Below are 6,769 nucleotides of genomic sequence, written 5' to 3'. Positions count from 1 at the left end.
GTCCTTAGGTGACCTGTTCCACTCGTACATCAGGACAAGAAACCACATGAAATTCCCTGAAAAATGATCCATGATCCTATTCCAAACCTACTGATTTTCATTGCAGAAACTTTTTTTTTTTTTTTTTTTTTTTTGTCAAGTATGCACTTTAGGATTAATTGATGAACAGCTGTTAGGATAAAATTATCCTTTATACAACTGGGGAAAGATTCTCAAAGATTCTCTTTGCCCTTTTGAAAGCTGATCTAAGGCCAGAAGGTACTGAACATCTCCAAAAACTGAGGGTCATAAAATACCCTTGAAGGAGAACTACAAGTGCAGGTGAGCAGAGGTTCTATTGAAAAGGAGTACCTGATCCTGGTTGGGAATGATGAAGCCTCCTGTTGTTAGTCTAGATCCTAGTTTTTGGTAATGGCTTTAGCACTGCGGCCAAGAATAGGGAACACTTTCTGACAGCTTCTTCCAAAGATTTCACTGTCAAAAAGTGCTGTCTGAAAGTTATTGGAAATTTGAAGTTAAGAAGCAAAGAATGTATTATTTGTATCAGGTGAGTGTGGCAGGAAGACAGAAGCTTTTAGCTTTTAGTTATGAAATGTACTTTAAATATTTCTTTGGTGTAGTATGCCATTGTTTCATTATTACATGTTTGGCAGCAGGCTTGAATATATGTTCTTGTTTTCATCACTGGTGTAACTTTGTTTTCTCCAAAAGTCTATGTTTAGTCTTTTGATCATTTTAGATAGAAGAGAGAGATGTGTTAAATTTCCTTTCTCTGAGTACTAAATTTTTTGCCAGTGCATTTTAAACTAACATACATGTAAATATGCTGAGGTATTTCAATAGAAAGCAGACTACTCGGTAAACAGGGCTGCTACTGTGGAAAGAGGGCAGAAGGCTGGCACGTGGTAATAATTGGGTTCAGATAAATGGTAAACAGCTGAAATGCACCTATGGTTATGCTAATATTTGTTCATTGGAGATGGTAGGACATTTTGCCTTTAAAAAAATAGACAAAGCGTGACCCTCTGGGAGCAGGACTGGCCTTGTAGCCTCATTGTAACTGACCTAGCAAAGGACTGGATACCTTTAGCATCACAGAGTGAAATACACAGATCTTAGTAAGTCATTGCCAAGCATTAAGTTACTTTAAAATTGTCACATAATCCCTTTTTTAAACTTTATGTGACGAGGAACTCTAAAATTACCCCCCCCCCCTCGCAAAGTAAATAAATAAATAAATAAATAAATAAATAAAATTACTACAGAGATTAAACTGGGAAAGAACTCACCTTTGGCTAAGTCGAAGTTTGTATATTAGAAGGGCTTCAGATAGCCCATTAAATACTCCAATGGCTATTTACAATAGGATTAATTTCATTCACATTGGAGAATACCTATTATATTTCTTTAGTTTATGCATAAGCAGCTGTCCATTGAAAGGAAGCGATCTTCTACAAAACCTGTATCTGAACATTTCACTGCCCACCATGCAATAACTCCTTTGTATTTGGCATCTAATATGACATGCAGTTATGATCCACAGAGGGTTGTTGATTTTCTGTTTTGTTTTGTGTTTTGTTTTTTACTCTCCAATTCATTAAGAAATTATCTTATCATTCCACCATAATCGAACATTCCTCCTTGGTTCTACAGGTCAATGAAAGGGTTAAAAATTCTCTATCTCTATCTTGATCTTTGTTGAAATGGTGTATGGGAATGAAATGGTTGCCAATTTGTTTGCAATGCATTCTGACTGTACGGGAGTTCTTTTTTTCCTGACAGGCAGGTGAGATCAAAGTGGTGCAGGACAAAAGGGGCTCAGCAGTGATTTGTCAGGGGACGAAAGGCAGTCCTGTCTGGGAAAGTGGCTGTAGCCCAGAACGAGCCTTCAGATCACTAACACACTAAAGAAATCATGGCATGAGAAAAAGTACAGCAGAAAAGGTTCAAAGGTCAGTTTTATTTGGTTTGGATTATTGGTGCCTCCTTTTAAACCAAAGAGCAAGAAGGGGAAAAAAGAACAGGCTAATAACCTTTGTTATTGTCCAGGAAAAAACTCTTTTGTACACATTGCTTGGGGATTGTCTGTAATTAAAATGCTGTTGTTAGATCCAGGACCTGATCCTGCAAAGTTTTACTCATGTGAGTAATTCTCCATTGCATGAATAGTCCTGCGGGGTTGCTCACGTGAATAAAGATTACTTTCATGACAAAGGGTTTGCAAGTTCAGGCATTACATTTGGTTAGGGGATGCAGGTGTGCATGCGTGCATGTGTGTGTCTGTGTCTGCGTGGGTCTGTTCAGGGGCGGGCATCTTTCTTTCTAAGAAAAGAGATTTTAATGAGTGACCTGTATTTGAAAACTCAAAAATTTAAGACAGAAGCAAATCAACAAATCTCTACAACTACTTGCATTCTACTTTCATAAGATACAGGTGATTATGAACCCCCCTGTTCTCCTTTAGTCCAGATGTTTGTCCAGCAATAACTTCACTGATTTATTTTAGGGGAAGCTCTCTAAATCTCCATCTGCTGCAGATCACTCCCAGCAATTATTAACTTTCAAATATTATCAAGATAAGAAAGCCTTAATTTAGGTTATAAATAAATTATCCCATTCCTTAACTAGTGAAGGGTGCAAGTGACAGAGGCTGCATCCAGCTTATTTGGGAAATTGTGATCTTCACTAGCCCAGGAGGGCTCATGAGGTGGCCCCACACAGGTGGCTGGAAGGGAGGACACTTGCTGTGACACGCACCACATGGACAGGCAGTGGAGAGGCAAGGGGGAAAGGCATGGGCTGACCAGCCCTGCTGGTTCTCAGCAAAGTAATTGAGTCTGACGTGGCAATGAAGAATGAGAGCAGGCGCAAGCCTAGCTGGGCATCATTTTCATCCTCCTGAGTGGCACAGGATGAGAGAAGACAAGAGCACACAGGGAGAAGAAGACACCTTGGTGTAGTTCCCCTGCTTATTCTCTTACCCAGGAATGAGTGTGGCTTGGGTATTTAATATCTGGGCTGAATTGGATTGAATAATAGACTGGAAATGGTATGTACCTTTTCACTTCCTTGAGGGGAAATGGTACCACTGGTGAATAAGTCTCTGAACCGTCCCACCCTGGGGCACAATGATGAAGTGTCAGACTGAGGCAGGAGGCAAAAGGTTCCTGGGACATGAACCTCAACAGTCCATGTTCCTGGGGCATGAACCTCAAGCTCCAGCTTAACCTAGAGACAAGAGTAATGCTGCTACCTGGTTTGCCTGACTGCTTTGGAGGTCACACTTTGCTATGTGTATCTGATTTTCGTTGGATGCCCGCAGCTCTGGCAACTAATCTACTGAAAAACAGCTAGCCTTAGTCTGGAAGAATGTAAAGACTTAATGATGTAAAGAGGAAGGGTTATGAGTGACACTGCAGTCTCTGGTGAACATATCCAGCAGAGAAATTCTGCAAAGGCTGTTGTTTCTTGGAGGATCTGTTGCATAACCTCTGTAAAAGAAATTCCTGATGTATTTTGACTTTCTGTGGTTAAATGTCCATTACAATCAGAGACTCATCTAGGTTCCAGTAATCTTATTTAGATTGTTCTGCAGTTTTGGATTGGGAAATGAGCCTAGTTAAATCCTTATTGCAGTCTTAAAGCAAGAGTCATCAATACAGAAAATGGTGGGGTTGGACTGAAATAGGTGCATCTGAAACAGAGGCTGCTTTTCTTCTCTGTTGCAAACTAGGAGTCAAACAATTTTCCATGCATGGTTTGTGAGCAGTTATACAGGAACAGCTCTGGAAATTTATTTTTATTTTTGAAATAGATTACTAAGGCAAATAACTGGATTTCATAGGGGAGATTCATGGCAGTAAGGCATACCCTTTTGAGAATGCAGATTCTTTCCGTTGTCAAAATATAACTAAATACTTATACAGTCTCCTGTAGATGGTCACCATTCACTAAGGAACTATCTCTGCAAGATACATCAATACTTTTAAAATGAACCAAAAGAAAAATTCTGGTTCATACATACTTGCCCGAAAAAAGGCCTCAGTAAAGACATCAAGGATGCCGCATCTATGAGATGTAACTCACTGATGCAAGGCATATTCAGACATAATGAAATAGAAACTCACCTGTCCTTATCAGACATCTCATCTAGAGGAAAGAGGAGACTGTATGGCATTTCCCAGTGAGAAGAGTCTCTGAAAGAAAACAGTGAAGAGAGGTGAGAATTGGCAGTAAGGGTTAAAGATGTATAAAATAACATTGGCAATTATACTGCCAAAACAGTACTGAGAGAAATGTCCATTACAAACTCACTTGTGTTTTCCAGACGTGTGGAACTTGGCTGTAGATATTGGTATTACCAAGATTCCACATACCTGATGCTTACATGAACACTTTGCTACCAAAAAAAGCCCTCTTCAGCATGAAAATATTCCAGTGGAGTTAATAATCACTAATTTATACCAGAAGCTACAACTAGTGAGAAATGGATGTAGGTCTTCCCTTTGGATTTGTAACACCAGGTGTGTCACAGGCATTCCTCAGTCCATTGCTGTCATCAATCACAAATCATGTCTATAGCTTCCTTCCACGATTATTCAGGAATATCTTTTATTTCTTTTGGTTTACACCTTGCTAATTTGGGTCACTGCTTCTATGTGATTTTTCTGAGGACAAAAGAAGTAATAGAAGTCTCTCAGATTAGAAAGTGCACTAAGGTAACACACTATTTAATTATTAAGCTTCCCTCTTTATGTTACAGGTGAAGAATATACTCTCAGATCTAAGAGCTCTGACAGCCTTACCCACTTGTCAAACTGGGTTGAAACGGGAGACCCAGATTGTCTTGATCTTGTCTTAAGACCTTCTTAGATGCACTGCCTCAGATATAGGATGTCTAGAACATGGTATTGATCACTTGATTGATAATCTAATTAATGTAGAAGGCTACATTAATTAAGTAATAATCAGTTTCATCTGAAGAGGGACAAAAGTGACATTTTTCTCCATTTCCTCCATTGATAACTGAATTCACTTTTAGTGTTCTCATAAAAATCAGAATTACTCAAGACAGAGCAGCAGGGGCTGGAGGGGAGCAGGGGCTCATGGGGCTGCAGGAGAAGCCAGCAGAAAGGGTTTGATGCTCAGACACCCAGCACCCCAGGGAGCAATGCTGAAATGTCATAGAAAAAGGAAGCTCAGTGTGGTAGCTGTACTGCTAAGCCCAGCTGCTGCTCAGGAGATGATATCTCTTGAAATATCAGTGCTGAAGTGCCAGATGAAGAGTGTAAATTTCCCAAAGGAAGACGGAGGGATGCAGAATTGAAAAAAAAAAAAAAAAAAAGATTAATTTCTATTTATATGCACTGCTGGTCAGAAGGATTTAAGCAGTAGTACTTCTGCTTCCACAATACAGGGGAGGGGAAAAAGAGTTAGGAAGAAAGGCCACATGTTTTCCTCAGCAAATAATTTCCTATAGCAAGTACCAGATACAGCTTGAGAGACCTTCAGTCATTCCCTGAAGAGGGAGTCTGCAGGACAGGTATAGGTTGCACAGCATTGAGTGGAGGCCACTGTTCTGTTGGTTTGGGTAAACTCTAGGGCCTGGTCCCATGTTCTCCCCATCCACACCTCCTGGTGACCACAGCAGAGACCAGAAGGGGAACAAAATAACTCTTTCCTTCTTTTTTTCCTTGCCTGTTTTTCTCCTGCTTCTTTGCCCCTCTTTTTGGTCCCTTGATCTAGGCAAAACATCCTCAAGATACGTCACATCATTACAACCTTAGGACAACCTGTAACCATGAATGCAGCATGAATGGGATTTTTTTGGGAAAAACAAAAACAAAAACAAAACAGTTATATGATGATGCAAACCTTGTTCTGAAGTAGTCTTTTCTAAAACCAGGAAAGCTTAAAAGCAACATTTACTAGTCTTACATACAGAGTAGTTAATTCCTGACACTAGGTTTTCTCTTCCAGGGACTTACAGTCATGCACGTGGGATTTCCCTAAGGCAGCTACCTTCTGCTTTTATCTCCAGTGCTTGGACAGCCCAGGCCCAACCTGAGCCTGACCCTTATGCCTGTCATCTGACTTTGCAAAGTGTTGATCCAACCACAGCTTGGAGAAAGAGAGATCTTTTATCTTCAGGTAACTCAATTCCCGAAGATTTACGGGGCTGAGCGAGATCATAACAAGCCTCTGATTGTGAAAGTAACAGGGGGATAGGTTCTAAAAGTAGTAGGAGATTTATCTGAATAGCAAGCCCTTCAGGCACAAAACACAATTACATCATGGATATGGGCCAGATACTTCTCTCAGTTACACCACACTTCCCTGTAAATCTAAAGAAATGCTTTGAAGCTGATTTCAAAAACACTCGCTGAGATACCCCCCCCCAAAAAAAAAAAAAAAGATTTTCCAGGAGCTCAGATTAAGTGATGAATGAGGTATCATACATATAAAGCAGGTGTACAAATCTGGTCCCCATGTTATCAACAAATTACATTTCTATTGTTTTCACACTTCTCTTCTAGACTTCCCCACATCCCTTGTGTTCAGTTATTTTCATGGCTACAATTTGCAGTTCTGTATGGTCTGAATATCCCTATTGTAGCACTGTTTGAGCCTGCCACAAATCTTTACAAACCACATGACAGTTGTCTGAACTGTACCATGGCACATATTTCAGTAGTGTTACATTTCTGTCTACTGTTTCCTTTCTTTCTTGCATTGAAAAGGCATAAGCAACAGAGCAAGGAAAGAGACT

Source organism: Anas acuta, chromosome 5, assembly GCF_963932015.1.
Source record: "Anas acuta chromosome 5, bAnaAcu1.1, whole genome shotgun sequence".
Lineage (NCBI taxonomy): Eukaryota > Metazoa > Chordata > Aves > Anseriformes > Anatidae > Anas > Anas acuta.
Note: the sequence above shows the minus strand (reverse complement) of the source record.